This window comes from Meleagris gallopavo, chromosome 11, assembly GCF_000146605.3.
Source record: "Meleagris gallopavo isolate NT-WF06-2002-E0010 breed Aviagen turkey brand Nicholas breeding stock chromosome 11, Turkey_5.1, whole genome shotgun sequence".
In the NCBI taxonomy this organism is placed as follows: Eukaryota; Metazoa; Chordata; class Aves; order Galliformes; family Phasianidae; genus Meleagris; species Meleagris gallopavo.
In genome coordinates, this window is record NC_015021.2 from 19,862,509 (window position 1) to 19,889,768 (window position 27,260).

Below are 27,260 nucleotides of genomic sequence, written 5' to 3' on the forward strand. Positions count from 1 at the left end.
AATAGGTGGGGCAAGAAATGATACTAAAGCCTCTTCCAAGAGTGCAGCACTAATTATTTCTTCCTACTCTGGGAGAATCATCCCCTGCCGTTCAGTAGGTTTGGATTGAGACTGAATTACTCTTGTAAATCCTTTTAATTTGTTCATGAGTTTATAGCTCTGCTATAAACATTCCTTCTGAGCAGCTACTCACTCGGCAAGGTCCCATTCAACGTTCCTTTGAAAAGCTGCTGGTGTTTTCTTCCTTTGCATGGATTCAGGTTTTTGACTGGTTTGAGTGATGGAGCAGACGTGTGTGGTGGAGAGTGCTGTGCTCTTTGCACCACGTGTGGACGCAATGCTTTAAGACCTGGTTGCAGTTTCAGTTTCCAGATCCAAGCAGGTTGGTGCTGCAGGTAAGAAAATGCCCATTTTTAATTCCAGAATATACTCTTTAGGGAGGAAATATTGATGAGAAAAAGGGCCTTCTGAAGGCCGTTTTCATGGACAGAGCTGCATAAAAGCTGCCTTGTAGTGGTTTTATCTCTAGGAGGGCACGCATTCCCACTTTGGAGACAGGCCCCAGCTCCTCAGGCTGGTGACATGGGCACACCACAGTGCTTGGTCCCACCGCAGCAGCCAGGAGGAAGCAGGGCAGAAATCCACAGATAGAAGTTCACAGAAGCAGCTGCTCAAAGGAGGGGCAGTAGCAAAAGAAACAGTTGAAACTTTATTGACAGTGAAGGAAGGTTATTTAGGAAGGGGGATGAAAGGATTGAAATGATTCATAGGACTTCAATGCAGTTGTCTATTCATCTTGTTGCATTATCTGTGCCTTCATCTGCCCGTGGGAAGGGGTGTGTAGCAGAGCACAGGGGCAGGCTGAGTGCCATCGTCCTTGAGCTATCTCATATCCTTTCCTGCGCGTTCTTGTGACAGTTTGTATTACCATGAGTCATTGTTTCTTTAAAGCTCATTACTGGCAAGGGCCTGTTGTGAGACACCTAAGTGGCATTGTGGTATCTGTGCCTAACAGCACTATTCATGTGTGTCACCTCCCAAGTGTCATCCAGCAGAGACGTAATGCTGGATTTTGGATGCTGAGCCATAGAGGTGTGTTCATCCTTTGTGTCCAGCCAGACTTAAGCTCAGCACTGTTGAGTGGTGTCCCATCTTACCGGCATTAAAAGGTTCTGGTTTCACTCTAATTTATGTAGGATTGTGCCATGTGGGAGGGCCAGGCAGAGGACTGGATGGAGGAATGACTTCACAGGTCCCAGGAACACCAAATCTTTACTCGCTGTTGCCCACAGTGGATCTTTCTGGCCTCCCAATGTCTTATTTTGAAGATTTTTTCACAGTTCTGCATTGCTGGAAAAATAACATGGCTACCACAATGCTTTACTGACCTCTTCTCCGTTAGGGGTGTAGTGGGGAAAAAAGGGCCTGTCTGCATGGCACCATCCAATGCTGTGGTTACAAGTGCTCCTTGCTGCTTGCAGGAACATGGCCATCTAGCTCATTGCTGACTTTTGCATCTTCCTCTCCTCCCAACATCCCCTGGCATCTGATCACTCTATAATAAATAACTCACAGGTTATTGCATTACAATTCTCTACCTGGACTGGGATTTTCTGGCTTCATCCATCAAGCATATGATTCCTCTGGAATACAGACAATAAAATGAGTGTGGCATTGCATAAGAGACAGTGGCTTTTTCCTCCAAGCATGATTGTTCCACTGCATCCACAGCCTCCATCCCTCCCTCTGCCAGAGATTTTTTCTCTCCCATGAATGGAGACTGTGGCTTTGGAAGGGTGTTTGCTGTCCAGGGCCTTCATCAGACCTTGCTCAAATGAGTTCAAGGCTGGGCAGCTGCAGCTTGGGAGTTTTCTGCATTCTTACCTCTTTTTAATGAACTATAAACTATTTTCACACCTCTGCCTAGATTTCTTTCACACTTCTGCCTCCATATTGCTCTGCCTTTTGCCGTCATTTCTGACACATGCCTCTGAAGCAACATCTTAGACTTGTAATTTTAGAACACTGATACTTATCATCATAATAGTTTTTACAATCCTCTTGGAAACTAGAGCCATTTGCGTTCTTATTTTTTAAAGGTCTTGTGTTGAACTCGAGACAAGAAACTTTCCAAAATATTCGCTGTTAGAAAAGATACTTCTGGAATTGACTTATTTTTCATGTTAACAAAACAGTGTTAAAAAATAGTTATTAGATAACACAGATACAGCAATAACTTTTGCATTTATCCTAAGCTATTTTTTTTTTTCTTTGTCTGCATAGGTATTTTGATGCTTAGGAGAATTAAAAGGGAAAAAGCATGATCAGGCATTTTGTCACCAGCAATGTGATATTTTTCTAGCATAAGATTGGGTCCTTTTGCTAAGCCCTTTAGGCAGTTGTTCTGGTGGTTTTAGAGGTTTTCTTGGTTTCATGTATGGTTAGGATATTGAAGTATTCTCTACAATAACTTCCTTGTTCTTCTGTAATTTTCCTTTGGCATGTGTTTGATATCAGCAGGCTTGGCTGTTCCAATCTGCTCTGTATGGTTTTATGCAAATTGTTTCTCATCCCTCTACAAGTCCTTTCAAGTTAAAGTATTGCTTCCTCGTGCCCGCTTCTATTACTTGTAATTCCTGCTATGTGACCTGCTAGCCACCCATATATTGGATATAAAAGGCATAATCGTTGTGAATCAGATATTTCTTATCTCATCCCTGATTGCATTATACATTCTCCTTGCAGTATGCTTCCTCACAGTGCTCATCCATTTAATGTCCAAATACCTGAGGTCTCTTATTTCTGTTCAACATGCTTGTCACATTACTCATGGTGAGATGATGAGCAGTGAGATAAAAAGACTTGCTGTAGGTGGTGCGTGGACCAGAAGCACAGCCAGAATAGAGCAGAGGTTGTTTGGGGCCAGTATCTGTGGATTTGCTGGGTTTTACAGTCAAGTTTGAAAGGTATTTCAATGATACTACATGAGGACCAGTTTGTCTCATGGTATAAGTTTGCCATCAATACTGTGCTGCCCGTAAATTTGCAGTGGTTTAAACTGAAACATTCTTCATCATACATGAAGCCATCCCACCGCACTCAAGAATGTCAGCAGCCCTTGCAGGGTGCTTTCATCTTGGTGCTACACTCATACGTGTGTTCAAACTAGACTAAGCTGGACAAAACCAAAATTGGTACATGTGTACATTCAGGAATCACCGTCACTGAACCAGAGGAGATAGGAGGGAGAAGCAAGAGCTCCAGAAACATTTGTGTTATTGAAGCTATTACTTCATCCTTTAAAAAGTTGACATCTCCTGGGCTGGTGGAAAAGACTCTTCTCTCCAAAGATGCAGCTACTATGTTTTGAATCTGAAATTCAGCCCTTTAGTGGCAATGGGTGCTGCTGAATGTATTTCCACATGAAATTTTACTTTTTTATCTCATTTAAGATTTCTAAAGATGACTCTTTTTGGTAGGAACTTCTGAGGCCTGTTTCAGATTTCAAGGGCATCATGCTATTTTGCCTTGACAAAGTTTAGATATCCTGAAAGATTGTGTTAAAAATTGTGGTATTCTGGTCTGCACAATAGCCTAGGAAACTGTGGAGACACCAAAGGGAGAGAGGTCTGCTGTCAGATCAGCTTACTGGATGTTGGTGTTGGACTCAGTACTACAAAATCTGTTCTCCCATCAGACCTGATGAGCAAGAGTGAATACCAAAATAGAATTAACTTCTTTTTAATGGAAAAATGTTGTTAATTTTGTCATTTAATTCTATTAGTTACAAGGCATGAGAAGGAGAATTTAATTGTGGCATAAAATGTGAATAATGTAGAGACTTGTAACATATTAAATCAATATTTTTTTTCCACTTATATTTCAGAGAAATACACTTGTCATGTTTCGTTACATTCTTTTTTGTTGGATGGTTTTTAAATGGGATTCCTTCTCAGAATATTACTGTTGATGTCAAAAGAAAAGCCATAGGCAGTCCAGATTGGTTATCAACACTACTAATGCTTAAATTACCAGAAAAAAGGGAAAGAGAGATGAATTTAACTGTTGCAGTACAAAATTGAAGTCAGACTACTACCACGTTCAGTGCTGTGTACTTGTCAGCACTCTGACTATTCATACATCCATATTTCCTTGAGACCTTGTGCGATGCACTTTAGGGCTGTTTCTGGAGTTTTACTTCAGTTTAGCTAATTATCAAGACAAGCAAATGTACACAGGAATCTGTTCCAACCCTTCTCATGAGCAACAAGGCTCTGAAGTATATGGGTCTGATTCTTTCTCTTATAGCTGTGTAAATGTGAAGTATTGCCACCTACCAGGAATCATAAAAAGTTGATGATGTTAGAATGCCAGATTAGATTATTTTAGTGGTTCCTTCTGGCTACGAAATCTCTGCATTTAAGGGTTCTAGCACTGTAATGCAGAAGTGAGACAAGGATGAATATGATTTTTTTTTTTTTCTGTCTTGGTTCTGCAGTTACGTTCACCTCTCAGCTGCCTCTGTATGTGGGATATTCAGTAAATATGCTCAAGATATATGGGTTGTAATTAAAACAATCCCTAAGAATGTAAGAGCCTAATGGTGTAATTTTTCAATTATGTCAATGTCTATGGGAATTGAGGTTGTGCTCATTATCTGCTAGGAGGCCCCTTTCGGACAGCGAGGCTGAGTTAGGCAAGGTCTCTCTTTGCAGGAGGCACAGCATCAATGCTGAGCCACAGTTAGGGACTGCCTGGCACAGTGCTGTGTAGTGTTCCATGGCTAAGAGGGGCTCAGGCATCCTTCCCTTCTGCAATAGGGAAGGATGCAGTGATGCCTCCCAGTAGTCAGCTGTTAGAGAGTCAAAATCTTCTAATCTGTCCCAACAGAAGGCAGTTGTCCATATCAACCAGACCAAGTTTGTGAGATGATATGCAGCTCTGAAAGTATAAGGTGGCTTTGGACCCTAAGTCAGGTTCAAGGGGTTTCCCACTGCTCTGCTTCCCACCAGACCTGGCCTGCTGCTGCTCAGCCAGGTGTCTGTCACCTGTGGGGTCCTCCCCCACCCCAGCTCTTCTTGTCTCTAACAACATGGGTATAACATCAGTGCAGAACCCCTTTTGAACAGCAGACAGAGCACAATGTTCTCGTATCGCTGGTTTGCATGTGTGGCCATTACACATCTCCAAGGGGCAAAGTAGCATGGAGTGTAAAACATTTTTCTTGTCCTCATATAGCCTGACTTTCCCAAGACGGAGTGCTTCCACTAAAACTAGTCATACAGGATTAATGTCAGCGGGGTGTTCAGATGTTCAGAACTGATAAAAAGTGGTTTGCCTACATTCAGAGTCCTGAAGTCCATGTTCACATTAAAAGAAATAGAGACCAGCAACATTAAAATACTTAATAAACAGAAAGAAAAAGGAAAAACCTCCTCAGCTACCTATGATAACACTATTGTTTTCATTTTTTATTATCTTGCTTGTTACACGCCAGTGCGAAGCAACCACAGATCGTCAATAAGGATTTTAATTGCAAAGATTTCCTGTGACGTGAGTGTTAATGAATGTCAAGGCAATAACACAAAAGACATTACTTGTTTAATGATTGATAGAACAAGAAAAGCACGAGGTCTTTTGCAGGATAAATGACTACTGTTCTGTGTTCCTTTACATTAGCAGTATCAACACTTAGATCACATGGCAGGAGATAATGGTCCAGGAGATAAAGTACAGAATCACAGTCTGTTATACAATAACAGACATAGTAATGATAATTAATGCGCATTTCTTTGGTCATTCTCATACTTGTCAGCACTGAGCCATTGGGACCAGTGCTTTGCTGTTGACTTAAATGGGGGCAGGACAGGGCACTTGGTTGGTCTGTGCTTTTTGGCTTTTGCTCAGCTGTAAAGATTGTGGACCTTAAAAGCTTTGCTTGTCAGCCAGTTTGCGTGAATGTTCATGTGTGGAGATTTTGTATGTTGTAATAGCAACATACCTCAATTGCTGAGAGTAATGTGGCTGGAAAAATGAACAAGCATGCAATATGATGGCACACTTCAAAGCAAATCCGTTGGCTTAGGACAGAAAGGTTCAACATCACGACACTCATGAAGGGCTCATCACTAATAAACGTGCTGGATGAGGGCTTTGTCTAGGAAATGAGAAACATTCTGACCAAGGCCTCTTTAGCACACAGGCGTTTAACCCAAATGGTTGGCTGAAATCTCCATTCTGCCAATATCCCCTGTAGCTGCAGAATGCTCCAGGAGCCCTTCTTGGGGTTGGGCAGTGGGCCCAAATTGCACCCTCATGTGGTTTGGGTATGAAGTCTATGGAAAAGCTGCACAGCTCTGGTTTGGTTTATATGGTTTCTCACACGCCGGGTTTCATTGGACAACATGCACTTGGCAACTTGTGACTGCTTTGCACCGTGAGGTTTTGAGCACCCCTGGAGCTCTGCCGAGTGAGCAACTGTCTCCAAAAACGCGCTAAATCTGAGCGCCTTCATGGTGAAAATTAGTTCATGGTTTGGCAAAATGTTTGGGGAGTCAGAAAATTATTTGGATGGAATGTGGCTGGTTTAATTATTGGCCTTGAACCACAATTTAATGGAGCTGCACATGGCCTTGGTTTTGCAAAGTAGCACTGGATTGTGTTTCCTCGTTTTGAAAGCTGCGTTGGTTTGCAGTTATCTACATTGGCATGGGAATTGCTGTCAGAAAGCTGTGCTGGTAAAATAGTGAAAGCTTCCTCTAAAATTATTCAAATTGATACAAGTTAAAACCTCTGAAAATGTTTCTTGAACTTGAGCATCTTCATTAAGTCCAGGTTAAAAATTCCAGAAGTTTTGCAAATCCCCTCGTAGCTATGGCGTAGCTGCTTGACACAGTCATGTTTATCAGCTTTGAATTGATTTGTTCAAATGCCTTTTATCCTTGGAAAGCTCACCAAAGCTGTGTTTGAGCTTCACTCAAGTAAAGTATGCACAACCTTGCGCCATTTGTCTTCCTTTAGAAAAAGCAGCTTCGAAAGTGTCTGTAGATAAGAGGTTTGAGTTATGAAGGCAGGAAGCCTACACGTGAGCATCTCTGGGATGTGAGCGTTCTGCATAAAACCTGAAAAAACAGTATGATTTAAGAAAAAAAAAAGGGAATTAGGGGGGAAAAAAAAACCTGAAATTTTGAAAAGTTTCAATTAGAAATATTTTTATTTAGTTTTTGTTTAGGTCATTCTGAGATATGAAATATTCCAGAAGTTACTACGTGAAAATAAGGGGATAAATAGAAATATTTCAGCAGGGTTCCATGAGGCTACACACTGCTACACAAAGCCTTGCATGACATATTCTGAATTTCAGCTTTTCAGATGGCCTTGTACTGAATTCAAAGCCTCCACACTTTGATCTCCGTTCCACAAAACCAGCAGCCAGTCTCTGTTTCAGTGGCGGCCTCAGGACAGGCAACTGGGGGGCAGGGGAACTTCTACTTGTCGCTTCCAATTTTAGGATCAGGACCCAGATTCGGGAAATCACTTAAGCATGTGCCTGATGTGAAGTAAAGGTTTTTGCTCTGTGATGCCCTCCTGAAAACAGATACTCTTCATGGTCTGCACATGTGCCTAATGCTGGTGGTGGAACTGGCCCTGGGAAGCTGTTTCTCCCCAAGCATCCTGGAGGAATAGACCCTAAAGCACCCAAATTCATTCCCGTTGATGAGTCCTTGTTGTTTCCAGGGCAAACGGGATGCAGGGAGTGTGGGATGGGCTGGCATCAAGGCATGCACCCGCCGGAACAGCACCAGCCGCTCCCTCGGGGGCACGTGTTAGCGCATTAATGTAAGGCACAAAGCAAGGGGGCTCATCCATATAAATGGTTGATTTAAATAATGAGGAAGGAGGAAGGTTGTGGTTGAGTGTCAGTACTGATTAATTAGGGCATAAAATAAATAACCCTCCTAACAACGTGGCTGCTTCCACTGGAACCTACTCCATTAATGGGCGACGGAGTTAATACGAGTGACAGAGTAATTAAGGGTTAGTTAACCAGCCCGTTATGACGTCCGCTTAATTTTGGGGGACGGACCCATCTATACACACATGTTTTTCCTATTGTAAAGCATTCGACAGCACAGAGCTGATAAATGTTGGTTGTTAATCCTGCAGTTTCACCACTTGTCAGGCAGCGTTTTCGCTCTCCCCACTTCGTGGAAGTCAGCCACGCGGGTGCCAAAAGGGGGAATAATTCCCCTGCGTGCCTGTTTGATGTCACAGCTGAGGTCACGGGTAGGTATTGTGCTCCTATGAGTAAGCACGTTTATCTCATGTGTGGCCACACAATGAAATGATGAACAGATGTTGACGGTGAGTTTTTAATGTCTTAGCTCTTTTGGATGGAAGTTTTATGGAAATGTTTTGCCTGTTAACTCTATGAGTGTCAGGCAAAAGCAAGAAAATATATACTAGGATTTATAGTTTTTTTGAGTGGATTTTTAAAAACAGTATTGCTGCACAGCAAATAACTGCTGATGTAACAAGCCATTTATGTTTAATACTTCGATGGCTGCTGGCCAAGAGCTTCCACAGTCTGCGGTATGGATCACAAATTTCTCATAGAAAGCAAGCAAATACAAAAATAAGACCCCTTAAATTACGATGCATTACAACTGCAACTTTACATTAACATAGGCCTTCAAACACGACATCAAATCCTTAATTTGTTTAATAGCTTCAGCAGAAGTCCTGAAGCTACACTGGGTGCTTTTTAGTATATTTTCCTACAGGATGGGAGGAAAGGCAGAAGAGGAAATCAAACACCGCTGCAAGGTGACAGTGATGGTAATTACAAATTCTTAATATCTCTTTAGGTCAGTACAGCTGAAAATAGTGTCTGTGAGGGGAGCTTGTGCAGCCCTGAGTACAGGTGGTGCTGCCAATGCCATACTGTTGTATGAAGCCTACCTATATAATGTCTAGTACTTAAATAACTGAAAATCCTTTCCAGGGCAACTGCAATTTTCTTTCTAAGTTATTTCAAACCCACTTACAATCTCAGAGTGCCCTGATTACTGTCTGCATATGGGATTTACAGTTGAAGCTTCAGCTATACCTCCAAAATGTTTTAAGATTTTAGGAAAACATCCAAATACTATAAACTGTTGTGAAGACAGCACCAAAACTTGTTTTTTCAGAATTCAAGGCAAATATCTATATTTCTATTTCAGTTTAAGTCAGAGGATCATACTTTTATGTAGGAGTCACTTTTTATGTGCCAGAGCAAGTCACTTTGAATTCAAATATAAAATGAGGCCATCCATCATGTTAGCAATTTAATTACCTCGGTCTATATTTTTCAGAGAAAAAAAAAGAAAAGAAAAAGAAAACCACCTTTATTATTTGTTGTGCGTATATCTCATTTCAGATTCATTGCCTGAGGACAGGGAGGGCTGTCAGCAGGGCAGTCCTTGTGGTTAGAAATGCCGAGATGGGGAGCAGATAAGACATGCAGTCCTTGTGCCTTCTGTTCAAGTCCACTCCGCTCCATGTTTGCTCCAGGCCTTACCTGTTAGATTTGCTGTAATCTTTGTTGCAACAGTGAAATGGTGCCTTGTAAAGCAGTGAAGCGTGACGGGGATATTGAAAGGGTCGAATGAGGTAGAAATATGATATTTTCTGTCTTCTACCAGCCCAGGAAATAGGAGTCCTGCTGCTGAATTGGGATTTGGCATTTGCCATCACATTTGCAGCGAGAAAGTTGTGAGATTTATTGTTTAGTGCTTACAGAAGAGACAAAGTAAACAATGCTGTCGATTTATCTAATTGTTTAGCCATCTGGTTTCACAGCCACTGAAGATTAAGCACTGAGGAAACGAGGAGATTATAAACAGCGAGGCAGGACAAGGAGACAGGATTTAGTGATTAAAGTTTTGCTGGTAAAAGTCCCAGACTTCCTAGATGCTCTTCGGAGATGCGGCAGATTTCATGCTTTGCAATTTTTTTTCTTTAAGTGTTGGATAATTTCACGTCCAGTCAAATGCTTAGCCATAAAAGCTGAGATATTGAGACGTGCAACTCAAGGACTTCTTTCAGGGCACAGTCGGATTCAATAGTTGGGATGGAAAAGGAAATCCCAGCATCATGCCTATGTCTCATGGTGCACCAGTCTCTCTGGAATCACTAAGTATGAGATAGGCTGAATACGGGACACCAGATTTAAGGATTTCTTTCATGTTCACAGCCAAATTTTCAGGCCCGTGGTCCCACTCAGGCAGATAGCATTATATGCTATTTTCAGCACTCAGCTGGTTTTCTCATTTTAACACATTCTCCACAAAAACATGAGAAAAACCAACCCACCTTGTGGGTGCTTGTCAGTGCAGAAAAATGACCCTTTTCCTTTACGGGTTTAAATGAGAGCAGAGCTTGTTTGAGCAAACTCATAGATAGGTACACAGGTGGGATTTGGCTGGGTTAGTCAAGTCATCAAAGGTAAATCTTTAAAGCTAGCTAACACTGGAAAAAGTTGAAATAAATTTAATTGTAAAATATTGCAGTAGCAGTGGAGGAGAAATAGATTTTCTGTGCCATGAGTTTGGTGTGAGGAGAGAGATTAATTCATAGATTTCCCAGTGCAGCTCTTGGAGGAAACGCGCAAAGGCATCTTATGTAGAGCTCTAAAGAAACAGAAAAAAGCACTGAGATGCACTAAATAGGAGAGTTAGAAGGATAATATTTAAAAAGGACACAACTCAATCATTTTTGTTCTCTTGAGTGTAAATCTACCCTGCGGAGTAGATGAGACCAGATACCCTTTCATTCCCTCTGTTGTCCTACATTCATCTTCATTAGGAGTTTTGTCCTACTGGGGTCCAAAGACCCCGGACTTTTGATTAGTTTCAGCTGGACATCAGCATCAAACCTAAAAACAGTTATTTTCTCTGCATATGTTACTTTTTCACAAACAAAGCCACATCCGACAAATCCGAGTCTTCAGGGAGGCTGAAAATTGGCCTGTAACAGTAAGAAGAGAGAAACAAGCTGGCTTGCTTTCTATAAAAGACTTTGCAAGTATCAACCCCAGAAAATTTGTCAAGTCAACACCTTGTGATGCCTTAGCTGCTGGGCTTGGCCTTGGGCTATTTAAATTAGGCTCTGGTTTTTGCACCTTGGTTTTTAATGCAGAGAGTCAGGGGAGGTGAGGAGGAACAGAAGCATTGCGTGAGCATTTCTCCCAGGGAGTAGGGCCATAAACTTCTAAACCTATCGTAACTATGGAGAATGGTCAGGCAAGCATCTCCACCTCTGCCATCAGCTCCTGCAGGAGCCATACAGCATGGGGTGGAGGCTCCAAGGAGCCCTGATCACCTGTCCAAAGCTGCCAAGTCTTGGTCTCATCTAGGAAAGAAATCAGGAGTAATAAGAAGTGGAGGTGACATTTAAAGTTTATCACTGTTTGCAGGTTTTTCTTTCTCTAGCATCAGCATGTTTCTTGTTTCTACATACGTATGAATTATCTGATTTTATTATATGTGACTATGTAATACAACACATTTTCACTTAACGTTTTTCAGGCTTTACATCAAAAATTCAAAGTGATTTCATTACCCTAAGCAACATTGACTATGAAATGAAATATTGACTGAAGAGCTTAATTGAGTCTGGATCCAGGATGTTTTTCTGGGTAACTGTTTGAAGGCCAGCATCAGTTTTTTGCCTTTCAGTTCCAAGTTACATTTTCTTCCTTACTGGTATCTGAGAAATCCCTAAAACTGGCATTTCTCATGTCCATGCAGCTCTACTAATTCTATAAACCATGATTTCCATGTTATAACAGGTTCATGTAGGCTTCTTGGACACCAGAAATATTGTAATATGATGAAGAACTGAATCAACTTTTATCTCAATTTCAGTCTAGTGGCTTAAACAGAGGGATCTTAACATTTTTTGTGACCAAAAATAGCACTGAGAGCTGGAGTGGAGCTTTTACTGAGTGTAAGATGCTCCTACACACTGCAAAGTGCTACCAAAGTTGGATTACTAAAGCACAAACCCTGAGTTGTGCTCACTGCTAGCCTCAAATTCAGGTTTTTCAACTGCTTTCGAGGGTGTCTGGCTAAACTGGGACGGCTTGAGCTATGCAACCAACCTGGTTAACTGCTTTTGTCCTTTCGCCTTGTGAATGCGGCACTAAATCTAATGTAGTGTAAGCAGTTATTTCAGCTATGTGTTTGTGCATCCACACCTGACTTCTTCAGGCTGGGTGGGTTGTCAGTGTCTCTGCCTATCGGGGATGCCCCGGTATTACAACTAGTATAATATGCAGATGCAGTTACAAACTCTGTCATTTTTAAAAGGATATCCCTTATAAATACAATGGAGTGCTTGAGGAGTGTATCTTCCATTTGTTTTTCTTTTCAGTGATGTTTTACTTTTGTATGAAGAAATGTGCTGCTGTTCTAAACTGATCAACTCACAGGTTTAGCTTTTGGATCAGGCAAAGTTGTACAACGTGATTCTTAAACCAAGGGAGCACAAATCTCCACCCATTCATGGAGTGATCCAAAAACACAAATATAGCTTTGAATTTACTTTTTGAGCCAAAAATGAAGATAGGCTATTCCAACTCTGAGTTACTGCTCTGTTTCAGATTTAGTATCAGCTAACTGTACCATCCAACTATTTTGTGCTGATCAAAAAAAGAAAAAAAAGTAGAGATTAGAAATGAGTGTATATCAAGCCCCTTTTCCCGTGCAGAGAGCAGAGACATGCCTCGTCTGTCCCGAAACACCGGGCTGAAATCTTAGTGGAAGGAATGCCAGGTACAGTTAGCAAAACAAAGCACATTTGATGCTGAAGTATAATAAAAACTGCTTTAAAAGAAGAGTTTGGGTTCAAAGCGGGAAGGTCTGAGGGAAACGTGTTCCCCATTACACCCCATTAAGAAAGGGGAATGCAGCGAGTGCTGGCTCCCCGAGGACGCCCGGAGTGCAGGGATGTGCAGGCTGCTGCCCCACATACGCTGCCAGACCCGCTGACCCTGTGCTCCACAGCACATTTGCCAAGATAATGTGTCTTCTGGGGTTCAGTGGGAAGCAGGGGAAGAGATGCTTCCCTGCATGGATTTCGAAAGGGTCTGGAATGAGCTCAGCTAATTGTGTGTTTTGTTCTCGTACATGTTTGCTCATCTCTAATAACATACTAAAAGCTCAAAAGCGTGTTAAGCTTTGCTGTGTTTTGGCATGCTCATTCGTTCCATGACCGCCTTGCATGCGCCAAAGCACCGGCGCGCTTTCCAAGTGGTTTCTGGGGAGGCGCAGCTGCGTGATTCACTTGAATCAGAGCATGAGTCTGCTGCTGGCGTGCTGTCTGTGCAAGAGGAGAAACGTCCTCGTTGGTTTTTATCACGCAGCCCCATAGACAGCAATGTTCCACCCGGGGAACAGCAGAGCACAGCATTACACCTGCGGGTTTGTACAGCAGCCAGCTGTCCCCGAGGGCGCAGGCTTTACAAGTGCACGCATTTCAATCCGCGTGACAACACCTTGAAAATGGAAGTTAGTTAAGACGAACCACCCTCAATTAAGTTTATTGGATGAGGTCAGCGGTGGAGGTGACATAAATAATCATGGAGTTAGAAAAAGGCCCACTCATCTCTGAATCCGCAAACAGTTCGTCAATAACGGGAGAAAAATTTACTGTGACACTCCGTGCGATTTTGCAATACGCAAAATGGACTTAATTATCAGCACGAGCAATCCCCGTGCGAAGCGTAAGGATTTTAATTTGCGGGTTTGGTTTTTTGCTTTCAAAGAAATGCCATCTGCGAGCAGCAGAATTACTTTCCTGGCACCGCATTTTCAGGCTGAGGCTGCAGATCTCCCTCCTGCACGCGCCGCTGCAGACGGCTCCATGAGCTCAGGACCACCAGATCCTGCTGCCCAGTTTCCATTCCTAAGAGGCAGTTTCACACCCAGTTCAGTAGCGGGTCCATCTGAAGTCAGCAGAACTGTGCAGCGTTTGGGGTGATGCCTCTGGGTGTAGCAGAGAGGGACACCCTGTTGCCCTGCAGCTGGAGGTGATGTTAGTGAGGTGGAGGCAGTCCCGACAGCCTTTTCCTGTAACCAGAGAGCAGCTGCTGTGATTTTTCCTGCTGTTCTTTTTGCCATGGACTTTATTAATAGCTGACACTGAATTTTAATAGATTCTCATTTTATTTAATTGCAAGCTATGAGCAGTGACAAGTAATAATAAATGAAAGACATCTTCAGGTACTATTACCAAATTATATGTGTGTGCTATCATGAGTAAATTCAGTGTTATATTTTAGGAGAAAATTGTTAAGTCCTTGTGATTTACATTGGCATAATTATGGGTGAAGTTCCCCACAAAGGCTCCAGAAGCTTAAAATTTGTGGCAGATTTCTCTTTAAATTCTGCATTTTTTCCCATGTGTGCAATTCCTTTTTCTCTGGACTATAGATAGACATCTCATTTTATTACCTTGACAGTCCTCATTCAGGTCTGTAGGTATTCAATCAGCTCAAACAAAACCAAAAAGCTTGCGCTGTAGTTCTTGTCTTCCCTAGCTCCTAAGCGGGGCCGATGAGCACTGGAGACTCTTCAAAAGAATGTGATTCGAACCCCTTCCAAACTACATGGAGTTAAGCAGATTTAGAATCAAAATCGTAGAATTGCTCAGGTTGGAAAAGACCTTAAAGATCATCAAGTCCAACTGCAACATCATCGAGTCCAACCGCAATTTGAATGTGGCCAAAATGTATATTAAATATTATAAGGGATATATAGTTGTTTCAAGATTTTTTTGAGTCTTTAGAATATTTATGAGTACTGCTAGTGATTTAATTAGTAAAAGCAAGACAACAAACTTGTCCAGTACAGTGTCTGCAGTGCAGGGCCCTGGGTGTGCTGAGGGGAGTGCCATTAACATGCACACTTAGACACCAGGCATCTGCTTGGTTGAATGGATTCACATGTTTAGAGTGCAGGATTGAGCTCAGAAGGTTTATCATCTTCGCTTCTTCCCCTTGAAGGAAAGTGAAGGTTCCATCAGTGTGTTGGCTTCCAGCTGAGTTTAGGCATTGTACTTAAGTGTACTCTCAGGAACTGATTTCATATTTGATCAATCTCTCAAGATGGGTTTAAAATCCAATATTGATACATTTTTTCTTAGGACCAGAAGTTGTTTGATGATTCCTAGGAGCCACTCTTGTTCAGGCTTAACCCACTATTTGCTTATATAAAGTAAACAGTTACAATAATGACGTCAGTAATTTCCAAATCCCTACTTCTTCTTAGTTTATTAAGTTAAAACAAACTGCTACTTTTCAATTTCTTTCTGTCTTTGTTTGTAAAAATGTAATTTAAAGAAAACTTATCATATCCACATCCATGCTTTTCATATCCCCACAAGTGGTTTGATGTGACTGGTCAAAAACTGTATGTGTTTTTCTCAAAACAGGCTTTGTTGATACACAATCCCATGAATATCTTGCTGACAGAAACACAGACATGTTCTATATTTTTCTTATCACAACTATCTTTTTTATTACGTTATCTCAGTTTATGAAATCTGATCTAAAACCATCTCATCCACTTCTAATCGAATGAATTTTTGAGTTTTCTAACTTATTTCCTCAGTAATTTTTCTACTTGCCTAATAGCCATATCGCAGCTATATCCTTGTTCCATGAGGAAGAGGTGGTTATTATTAGGTGCACTATATACCTCTTCATGATATCTGTTATTTGAGCTGTTAAAGCTTCTTTTTTTGTCACAGAAAATATATATATATATATATATATACATATATACATACATACATTCAGCATCTTGGATGTGTGTTTTGACCCATGTATTCTTAGGAGATAATCTGAGGTTCAGAAATAGGTTGTATTTGTGGATCAAGAGCTGTTGCTTTAACTAGTGTTCATGCCTTGTGATACATAAAAGGATGTAATTGATTCCCTTCTCTTTTATGGAATAGTCCTATTCTTGCTGAATAGAGGCTTGTAGCTTTTTTAAAGGTAGCATTCATTTCAATCAGCTCACTTACATTTCCATTATTGTTACCAAGAAGTCCCATCAGCCCTCTCCCCACTTCAAATTGTGGCATTCAGAATGACTGATTTTTGTGTCTGTTTGGAACCCTGGTCTCATTAAAGGATTCCTCAACAGCAAGCAAAATATCAACTCTTTTGAGATTTAAGATAAAATAATAAGAGTGGTGAATTCTGCTTTCGTGTATCCTTCTTATAGGTGTAATTTGGGGTTGGGGAAACTAAAGGTGACTGTGCAGACTGAGGGTCTTTCTTGAAACTCACTGGCATTTATGATGCTTTCTGTAATTTCAGCTAAAAGCTGATTCAATTTTGGCCTATATTCACTCTAATGAACTGGCCAAAGGATTTCCAGAGGCTGTGCATAATAGCATAGGCTTGTGCTGCTGCATCAGATCTAAGCATTGTAAAACACAGACTCAATTCGTATAAAATACAATGCAAGTTGAGTAAAATAAGAGATCAGCATTTGTAACCTGCTATGAAGGGAGCAGTCACTCTGTTTTTGCACTGCATTTTCCAAATTGTCAGCTATCCGGGTTTCCTGCGTGGATGCTCCATAGGTGAATAAAGCCAGATGGGGGGAACAAAAATGTCCAGTTTGTGCCAAGGAGACGTGGACTCTCCTTTGCTGCAGCATGTCAAAGCACTGCAAAAAATGAACAGCTTAGTTTTGCTTATTTTTATGCATAATAATTTTAAGTTTTGACTGCTAGCAAAAAAAAGAAAAGAGATTTAATGTTCCTCACTTGGCCATATCTCTCTGCAATCACCTATTTTGCAGCTATCTTTTTTGAAGCTTCTGAAACTATTTCTTCCATATTTTACCTTGACAGAAATAGGAATGGCACAAGCTGGCATTGAAAGAAGTTGCTTTCAATGCCATTCAAAAGAAACAGAGAGTGTCCTAAAACTTCTGCTTTGTCTTATCGTGACAGAAAACCCCACAGCAGAGAAGGCCAGGAGCAAAAGGAATGAGAAACCACAGCCCTGCGAAATATTTGCCAGGAAGCCCAAACTCACATGGAAAATGCTGCCTGTTGAAAGCTAGGTTGAGGTTTGCAAACTTCTAGCACAAATCAGGGTTCGGCTTCCAGTAAAACCTGCCCTGATTTATTGTTTTAAATCAAAGCCAGGTGGGTTTGCATATGAATCCAGGTGAGATCCAGCAGCCTCCCGAGGGTTTTGCTCCTTGAGCTGAGGCAATCAGCCCTCAGCGATACAATGCTGAAAGCTTTTCCATGGGCTTCTGCGCACTGACACCAGCATGGTTTACACAAGGACAAGGCTTTGGAGTGGCTGGAGGGCAAATTTCACTGGGGCAATGTTGTGTGACAGAAGTGACTTGATGTTCTCCCACAGTGTGCGAGCTCAGACCCAGGCCTATGTGACACCCAGGGCTCATGTTGTATCCCAGGGTGATATAACCTGTGGAAAGCCTTTACATCTGCAATTAAATGCAAACAGTTTTTAGACAGTGTGTCTACCACAATGCTTTATAAGCACCAGTGCTGTCTTAGTAGCAATATTTTGTGGCAGGAAATGGATGTTTGAAAGAATTTTTCATTGTCCTGATAGATCAGTACATGACTAAGAGTAGCCATTCCTCTGGAATTCACCAGTTAGCCAGGATACCTCAGTCAAACAGCAACAGCCTGTTCACATGCATGCTGCATCACTGGGCTCTCACCTGCCTACCTTCCCAAGCTCCTCAATTTGGAGTTTAACTGAAAGTTTGGATACTGGTGGCCCTGAGTAGGTCTTGGAGATGTTTTCAAAGAGATTTTATGGTGTTATGTGGCACTGGTTTTAGTGCAGAGATAAACGAGTGAGTCATATGCTTCTGTGTTAAAAGGAATCGATGTCTTGTATTATGCTATTTACTTTATCATCAGGGCGGAAGGGTGGAGAGATGGAAATGGTCCGACTTTTATCTAGGTAGGGAGCAGAGGAGGGAACAGAAAGAGGCATTCAAAGATTCAGATGAACCGAGTTTTGATAAAGGGAAAATGCTTCCTTGACCTGATGGCACCATTTCACCATTAGAGCAGATTCATTCATGAGTGACCCGCTTTCATTCTGCTTACAAGTCTCCTTGATGCCATTAAAACATACATTGAAAGGGACAGCAAGGATATATGAGCCAGGCTTTAAAAATCTATAATGATCATTAAAGAATAGAGTTAAAATATTCATTTGCCCATGAATGGTAAAGAAAGACATTAAGCCTTTGATGGCTCTAGGCTTCTAAAGAGAGAAACAGGGATTAAAATAGATTTCTTAGGTAAACAGAATAAATAACACCAGACAGAAGCACGAGGGCTTTATCTTCCCCATCATGGGAGGCTCCTATGGCTTTAGAAACACCCAGTCCAGAACCAGTGCCCTGATGGGGCTGGTGTCCAACAGTTGTCCCAGTGTGTGTATTTGCCTGGGTGCCGTCTGTCCTACATTGCAAATTAACTTGAGGAAGCTCACGCTACTTCTGTTCTGCTGTCTTAGAATTGCACAGACACAATTCAGAGCTAGGTAATTGTTTTATGGGTTACTTAGCAAATCCAGATATATTTACTTAGCATAAACGCAGCGATAAGTGACTACCGAACAGGGACCAGAATCCTGTGCTGGTCCTGAGTTCAGGGCTTTATGACATAATCCTGGATACAATAAGAACGATCTTTGAGATCGTACTGTTTGTTTAAACTAGCATCCTCCATCAGTCACTGACTTTCTTAAACGATTAAGCTGGGGGCAATTAGTTATTTTAATAAATGGTTTTGAAATGTCAATTAATTAGTAAACAGGATGGACTGGCGTGACAGAAAATGTGGCTGCTTGGTTGTGAGCGGACCTATGTCTGCTTTTGACATTTGCTGGGCAGGTAATACCTGAAAATTGGACGTGCCTTTTCTAGACTTTGATTATTCACAAATCTGTTGGGCAAGGTAAGTTCCATCATTAACCTTTAATCTTTTAGAAGCAGGTTGGCTGGAATCTATTTACTTTAACTAGCTTGCTCGCTGATAATGCATGATTTTTAAATTTCCTTTTGTGCATTCCTTAGCTGAAGAAAAACACAGCTGTGTGTGAGACAAATTCTATTTATTTTCTCGTTAAGAAAAGTACAAGAAGATAGCATCATTGGAAAGCTAATAATAAAGAACTCCTAAAGAACGCCCTTCATCTGTTTGCTCTGCCACTTTACGAAGGCTTTCCAAACAACCTTTTCAGATGTATTAGTAAGGAAAGATATCTTAAAAGTCAAAGGAAGACAAAGTTAATGCATTTATAGAAGTACCATTTCAGATAACATTTTACCTGAGTGTTTAGTTTAGTTAAATATTAGAAAGGCAGAGATAATAGCGTTGTTTGTATTCATAAATGTGGAAAGTTGCATTTTCAGGGCACTGAAGTGTAAGGCATATCAAAGGTTTATCATCCAGGAATGTGAGGGGAGCTGTGCACCCTTCGGGCTGCAGGCTGCTCCCTCCTGTGTCTGCAGAACCACGGGATGCTCCAGTGTGGGCATTAAAGCCCTTTCTGCCCCGTTTTCAGTCTGTTGTTCAACAGTGGGAAATAGATAAATGAGGGGATGCCAGCCTGGGACCCAGGGAAAATGCTGGAGCGCTGATGGATCTGCCTTCTCGGTTCAGGGAGACTCAGTGATGCATCACAGAGAGGGAAATGAAACAAAAGTCTGGTCATTTTTAGGGTTTTCCACAGGCCCCATTTATAGGATATCACCACCTGTCCTTCTAAAGAAGATATAAAAGAAATATTCACAAAACACCCAACAGCCTGCAGATACATATCCAGGCACGATGCTGGCAGCCCAGCCAAAATTACATATGGTGGAATGAGGTGGAAAAAACATGGCCACATGCACACACAAATGAAGCACACACCTCCAGCATTCCCAGCCCTTCTCTGCTCACATGAGTCAGAGCAGACAGCCTATGTGCAAACTTCTCCTAGCAGAAGCTGGCTGTCCTGCCAGCACTCCCAGCCAGCCTTTTTAGACTTGTTGCCATCCTCAGAGTCAAATCTTCAAATACAAGTGTTGAAATGATCTGACAATAATGGCCCTAACTAAAATATGATGCTGTTTTGACTGAGTGTGGTTTAAACTGCCATCTGCTGGCTTGTAGTTTTCAGGGCCAACATTAAAACAATTTCCCTTGTATAGTATCCCTCACTCATATTAAAATAAAGCAGGCTGAATAATACCTTTCCTCCTGTGATGTACAGCTGAGAATTGCACTGAGGAATAGAAATGTGGCAGAGTGCAGAGGTAAAGTCCTCGTGCTTCTAGGTAGATTCCTCGGGGATGTTTGTGTTCAATTTACACCTAGAAAAGAAGTTTAGTTGCGAATGCACCTTCCCTTGAAGTCAGTGAGACACACACATATACATGGCAAGCTAGGACAGTTGCTTGGTTTTTGCTTATACAAGCAGCTTCCTGGAACACTGCTTGGGAATTTTGCCAGAGAAAGGACCAAGATAGCCCAGCTCGTTTTATTCGGAGTTAATAATAATTAAACTTTTTTCCCCCCGTTCTCAAACCGTTTGAGAGAGGAAACTTCAACTATTTGTCTGGAAAATTGGCAGTCACTTGAGAAGGAGAAGATTAATACCAATAGCTGCTTTGAATTATTTTCCCATTAGCCGTCTCTTAAAAGTCATGAAAAGTCATGGCATCCCTGTCACTTGTAGCTCAGAGGCATTGGCAGGACCTCTGGAGGACGTGAGTAGTGACGGGGTGACGTGCTGGATCGTGATGCGAGCACCTGCTGGGAACGGAACAGGATGCTCAGCTGGGGGGCAAAAACGCTCTGCCATGGGGGACATTACAGCCCCATGTCTGCTGGCCAGGAATGGAAACAGACCCCACAACCTCAGCCCACCAGCGTGTGCTGTTCGGTCACCTCAGGAAGCTCTGGCCATGGGAAAGACCATCCAGCTGCAGCACCGCCGACTCCTCGCACTTCTTGGTTGACGCGGGCCGTACAAACCGAGAGGGGATTATAAAACACCTTTCATCTGGGGCATCTCAAGACACTTTGCAAACATTGAGTCATTAATTCCCCGAGGGCCCCTTTGAAGTTGGCAGGTATTATTGGGGGAGCGAAAGGGAGAGCGGCGGCGGCTGCGCAGTGGCAGAGGAATGCGGTGACGACATCGATGACACGACTAATTTATTTAGTAAACTGAGTTTAGCATGGTAATGAGGATGTATTTGCCATCATCCCATCAGTCATCAGATTTATGAAGCTCTCTAGGCAATGAGCTCTGCTGTGACTAAGTTTAGTTTGATTTGTTCAGTTAATTCTTCCAATTCATTTTGACTGAAGAAAAAACCCTAAGATTGTGTGGCAGGTCAGAAGGACCTCAGTAATATAAATGTGTGTGTGTGTGTGCCTATGTATACATCTGTTTATCTACGAAGAAACCTGTAGTTCTGGGTGTTTATGACTGTGAAGTACATTAAGATTTTATTTTTACTTTAAATCAATTGGCTATTTCAATCTCTTAATTTTTGTTCCATAAGTAGGCCATTTCAAGGCAAGGTAGAGGTGCTTTCTTTTGCTTTTGGAAATGTATATTACTCCAAGGCTTCAATAGCATTTCTGTTCTTGCTTTGGGCTAATTCACTTCTTTGGATGCTCAGCAAAGCAATATCCAAACACTGAGTCTTTTATATCCCAGTTGTCCCCTCTGTCTCTGGAGTTTTTGGGTGCTGCATGGGAGAGACCAGAGTTTTGTTTCACCTTTTCCAGATCATCCATAAGTAAATGGTGAAAAGATAACAAGAAAGCTTTGCCAAAATCTGTCTGCAGCCATGGATTCACCCAGCCACTGCCTGTGGTAACCATAAAGATACACAATGCTGTTTCGATGGGCAAAACTATTTGCACAGATAGAGGGGAACTCAAAAAGCAGATTCTAGTGGGGTTTTTGCTGCTTCTCTCAGTGCAGATAGTCTGCAACCCTCCGAATGGCACTGTGCTATGCCTCATTATGGGGCCTGATAAAGAAATCTACTCCAAGCCACGCAGGATGCTCTAACAGGTGACAGCAGTGAGAAATGGAGATATAATATTCACAGATTTAACCAAGAGCAATGACACTTTCTGCAGCCAAGGAGAGAGTCAAAAATTATTTGCCAGAGTGCCAGCACACGTTCCCTAGCGGATAATTGGAAAATGAGAACAGCCTGTCACAGATTAGCCCAATTTCTAAAGCAAGCACAAGACACACTGACTTTGTTTACGAGAAAGGAGCATCTCATTAAAAGTCAGATTTGGGTTTCAAAGTCAGTTATTTAGAACTTTTGACTTGTATGTACACATCAATTACCCGCACAGGGTTCCAAAGCCTGGCTAAGTTCCATTAAGGATGTGTTAACCCTGACAGAGCCGAGCACAGCATCTCCCAGGATATCTATCTGTCCCTAATATCAACACTGGCTTTACAGAAAGCAGCTGCTTGAGGGCTTTGGTAAAAACGGTTTTCATTACCATGTTTATTTTATGAGATACATAGTATATTCTGATGAAGGCTTCTGGTAGTAAATCTTAAGGTTTTGGCTTGGAGCATTTCTTTGTGTGCTGCAGAAGAAACCGTGCCCTGGGCCAACCCTTGCAGCCTGGAGCTGCCCCTCCCTGAGATGCTAACACAGATGCACATCCATGAGCCCATATGGTGGTGCATACAGACAGCTGGGGGTGGGGAAATCACACCCTGCCCTGGCCAAAGCCGCTGTCACTGGGTGCTGGATGTTCCATGTGTCTGCTCAGTGTGCCAGGCACTGCTTGCCATTGTGTCAGATTTGATGATGGTGGCCACAGCAGTGGTCAGGCAGCAAAGATGGTGCCTTTACGTCTCAGAGAATGAAAACATGCTCTTTATGTGCTATTTGATACTCGTCTCTGTATTTTAGAGGACATTTGGTGAAGAGTGAGTGAACGTCTCTTGTATATCTACATGGAGAGGCTGTGTATTAGGAGTCCACCTGCAGCAAGTCTGCTGATGATACAAAGATCCACAGAAACATATGGAAGAACTTCTTTATGGTGAGGGTGATGGAGCAATGGAACAGACTGCCCAAAGGGGTTGTGGAGATATTCAAGACCCATCTGGACTCCTACCTGTGCTACCTAATGTAGAGAACCTGCTTTAGGGGGTTTGGGCTCAATGATCTCTAAAGGCCCCTTTCAACCCCTGAAATTCTGTGATCTGCTCCCAGATGTTCCTTTTCTAAGTCACTTTTCTGGTTTCCTTCACAAACCTTCAGTACTCATGGAAACTAAGAAATGGATGATCTCATAGCGAGCATCTCCATCACTCTGGGTGTGTTTCCCAGCACTATGACAGCAGCAATCCTTCCACAGTCTTGAGTGAAGTGTCTCCGAGAAGAGAAGAAAGATCTACTGATGATTTTCTTCTGTGAAATGAAGTACAGGGGGACCTAGATACATGTCTCATTGCCACCGAAATGGGAGACCCCATTGACAGACAATTGGTGTAGGTGTTTTTCCTCCTCTCCAGGAGGGAAAGTGAGCAGCAGGAAGGGGAAGGGCCACAGTCGGCAGTGCCTGGCAGGACCTGCTTTCACTCCCCAAACAGCAGTTTCGCCCTTATCTTGACACGTGATCTGGAAGCATTAAAAGTGATTGTAAATGCAGTGGACTTTTGAGTCAGGTCACATTCTGATGGACTGCGAGTAGGGAAGGCTACCCCTGCAGGCCAGGAGACCTCTACAGATTCTGCAGGATGACAGCAAGAAGGCATTTTGCTTTCTGCTGTGGCATTTGTTCATGAGCTGTGGCTACGAGACCCATTGTCCCCATGCACATCTCCCTTAGAGCTAGTCCTGGTGCCTTGGATCTATGTGCTTGTCACCAGAGCTTCTGCACATAACACAATGCATTGCAACTGCCTTTGAGGAGCATAAACAACCCCAGCACGCACAGCACTCTTGCTTCATATAAATATTTTCAAAAATTGAAGATTCAAATCACAGTGCAACGCAGTGCTGTTTATTTCATAACATTATTTTATTGCGGGATGACTTATATATAACCTTGAATTTCAAGTTCAGTGGAACAGGCAAACTATTTGTTTAGAGGGCAGGACGATTAAAACCATTTTTTTTTCCCTGTTTGAATTGGATAAAATTGTAATATATCCTTTACGTCACAGTAGCACCCTAGTGGTTATCATATTGCATTAGTTACATGAGTTTTCAGTGAATGTTAGACAGTATATACTACTTTCAGTAAATAGACCAGTCATGCTTACAGTTACATGGAAAACTCCAGGAAATTTGTGATGACATTCCCTGCAGGTTAGTAATTCGACCCATTATTTATACTGGTTTGATTTGAGCTTTAAAATAATCTGGTGAAACTAGATAAGGTTCAGCATTCTCCAAAAAACTTTCTTTCGTACAAGTCAAGAAGTGCTTTAGGCTAAATATTTTGGGATTTACCAAATTCCACCATCAAGAATTTCCTCCTTATACCTCAGTTGAAACAGGTAAACAAACAAATAAAATCTCCTGGAGTAAAATGATTATTTTCACATCCACTGGGCATCAGTTCCTCTATTTCTGCCCACGGGCATCTCTGCTATCCTGCCCTGCTTGGCCATGCGTGGGATGCGGGCACTTTCCCTAACTCCACGTATCCACCAGAGATTTTGCACCAGGCAACAGTTAAATAAGGCCGCACACGTAACACGTGTCTGAGCACGTCCATCCTGATTTTGCAGAGCTCTTAAGTATCTGCTTAAATTGATGCATATGCTTAAGCTTATCCCTGTAGAGTTAAGCATGAAAAGTATGTATTTAACCTTAAACATATGCTTAAATGCTTTGCTGAATGGAGACCATAAGGCCTAATCCAGTGATCATTTAAACCAATATCACATTAGTTCGGTGGCTGCTGTGTGTGTCCATTCAGTGTATGAGTGCTGGAGACAGATGAGAAGGGGTAGCAGATGTACCGATGCTCTCTTGGCATGGAGACTTTCATAGGCAAACCCCTTTTAATTTTAAGTATCCCGCTAAGCCATTTTTAAACGGACAGGCCGTGTCAAAATATTGCTTTCTGTCGTGGTAGTATTGCAGTATCCTTTTTCAGTTTTCCCATTGCATCTCACTGCACTTGCCCTCAGCATTCCCGCACACAGCATCTCAGCTCTGTTTAATACAAATCCTATCTCGCCGTGGAGGAAACTATTTGTTCGCCCCGCAGATGTTTCATGGTTTGTGGTTTACTGACAACTCGGTGAAGCAGGTGACTTTCCAACTGGAAAAAAAAAAGAAAATACAGCTCCCCATGCCACCTCCATGCCCTGGGACTGCTGTCGGGACCCCTGGATGAAGGAAGCCATTGGGAGTTATTTCATTTGTTGACTGATCAATGTTGGCTGCCAACGCCCTGTGACGCACAGAACCCGCCTGACCCAGGTGGGCTGTAAAAAGGTCTTTTGGCTTTTTCCCCCCTGTATCTGTCACCAACAGCTGAGTTCCTAACTGAGGAAGGTTGGCAAAATTTCCCCGATTCATCCCAAATAGCTGAAGGATCACATATGTGTGTGTGTGTAATCTGAATTTAAGTTAATATTTCTTTAACAATTTACAGCTTCTCTGTGCAGGCAGTGTAAAACAGGACAGGGTATACATCACTGGGCATGTCTGCAGCCTTTTGGGCTCTCGTTTGGTAGCAGAGAGGCACGCCCCACGTTGTTGGACTTGTCATTTGCTCCCAGGGTGGGGAGATGCACACCAGTTTCCAGGCTGAAGTGGCTTTTGTGGCCACATCATGAAACCTTTAAATAGGCTGGTAATGGAAAAGCTGGCAAACGGTGCCAAAAGTGGCACTAAATGAGAAGCACTGTAAGATCTTGCAGCTTTCTAGGATTTTTATGGACAGTAAGTGACTTCGCCTGGCTGGATGAGAATTCTGCTTTTTGCATCCCTCTGGTTCATGGCTGAATCTGGAAGTGAGGGACAAAGATGGGGCTGCTGATGCACAGCTGGGCCCTGCCACCTTCACAGTGGAGTCAGTGGCTCTGTGCACTGGGATAGTGCTCAATACTTTGTTTTCTTTCATGGTGTTTCCTTCCATGGCAAGAAACATCATCATAGTATTAATGGTTCTTGATTTAATTCTCATTGAGTGGAGAGTGGTGGAGTCACCATTCCTGGATGTGTTCAAGAACCATGGAGATGTGGCACTGAGGGACGTGGTGGGGAAGGCTTGGGGATGGACTTGGTGGCCTTAGTGATCTTTACCAACGGTAATTATTCTGTGATTCTATGAAATTCCCATTAATTCTTTTGTATATGGATTGCCACTTTAAAAAGCTACGTCTCGCAGTGAGTAATGAGGCTAATCTACACATGTGTGTAACTGCAGACACACTCTGGATATTGAGAGGGGCTTGGGGGGTTTTGTTGAGCTGTACAATACAAAGACTTCTAGGCAGGAGATATGCTCCCTGCAAAATTACCAGTTTCATAGGGAATAGAGCTGAATTTTTAAAATGCCACAGTAAGAGCCCAATCCTGCCATCCCTGCTCACATGAGAAATCCTGTTGATATCAGGGAGTCTATTTGACTGATTAAGGACTAATTCTGTGAATAAGGATTTGCAGGAAACAGCCTTATCTCTTCTGCATACCACAGATCCTGGTCTCTAAAAGTGTTTGCTGTAAGCGCTTATCATTTATGTAAGTGCCCTTCAGTGGACATTCATATAATGGGGTAAATATTTAAAAAGTGGTGCAGTGCTTTAGCTATGCAGGGCTGAAGGATTTGGCTGCTGGTGTCGGAGCTATAAAGGGGCCTGGGAACCTCCTGTGCAGGACAGACCTCAGCACTGGTGCCCTGTGAGTGGCATTGCAGAAATTCACCTCTGCCTAAAATACGGGTAAACATGGCTCAGAAATTAATGTGGTTGCTGAAGAATAAAATGTTGGCAGTGGCGTAGCTGGCTAGTAAGGGAAAGTTCAACCTTATAAATAACAGTGTTTGAAAGGAAATCAAGAGGGCAAAATATTTTTAGGAAATCCTGAATAGTGTACTTTTCCCTACTATCCTTTTCCTTCTTTCCTTCTTTCCTTCTTTCCTTCTTTCCTTCTTTCCTTCTTTCCTTCTTTCCTTCCTTCCTTCCTTCC

The 27,260-nt window shown here is 42.3% G+C and overlaps 1 protein-coding gene across 5 annotated transcripts in view; it reads left to right on the forward strand.

Annotated features, from left to right (window-relative positions):
- The window catches only part of MECOM (MDS1 and EVI1 complex locus), a 165,663-nt gene that overhangs the window by 38,853 nt on the left and 99,550 nt on the right, over positions 1-27,260 (forward strand). Inside the window, exon 1 of one of the 5 annotated variants that reach the window (XM_010716951.3) lies at positions 289-395. The exons of the other annotated variants lie outside the window; for them this stretch is intronic. The gene's annotated coding sequence lies outside the window, so the exon portion shown is untranslated. Of the gene's footprint in view, positions 1-288; positions 396-27,260 lie in introns of those variants that run through there. 5 annotated transcript variants of the gene reach the window in all.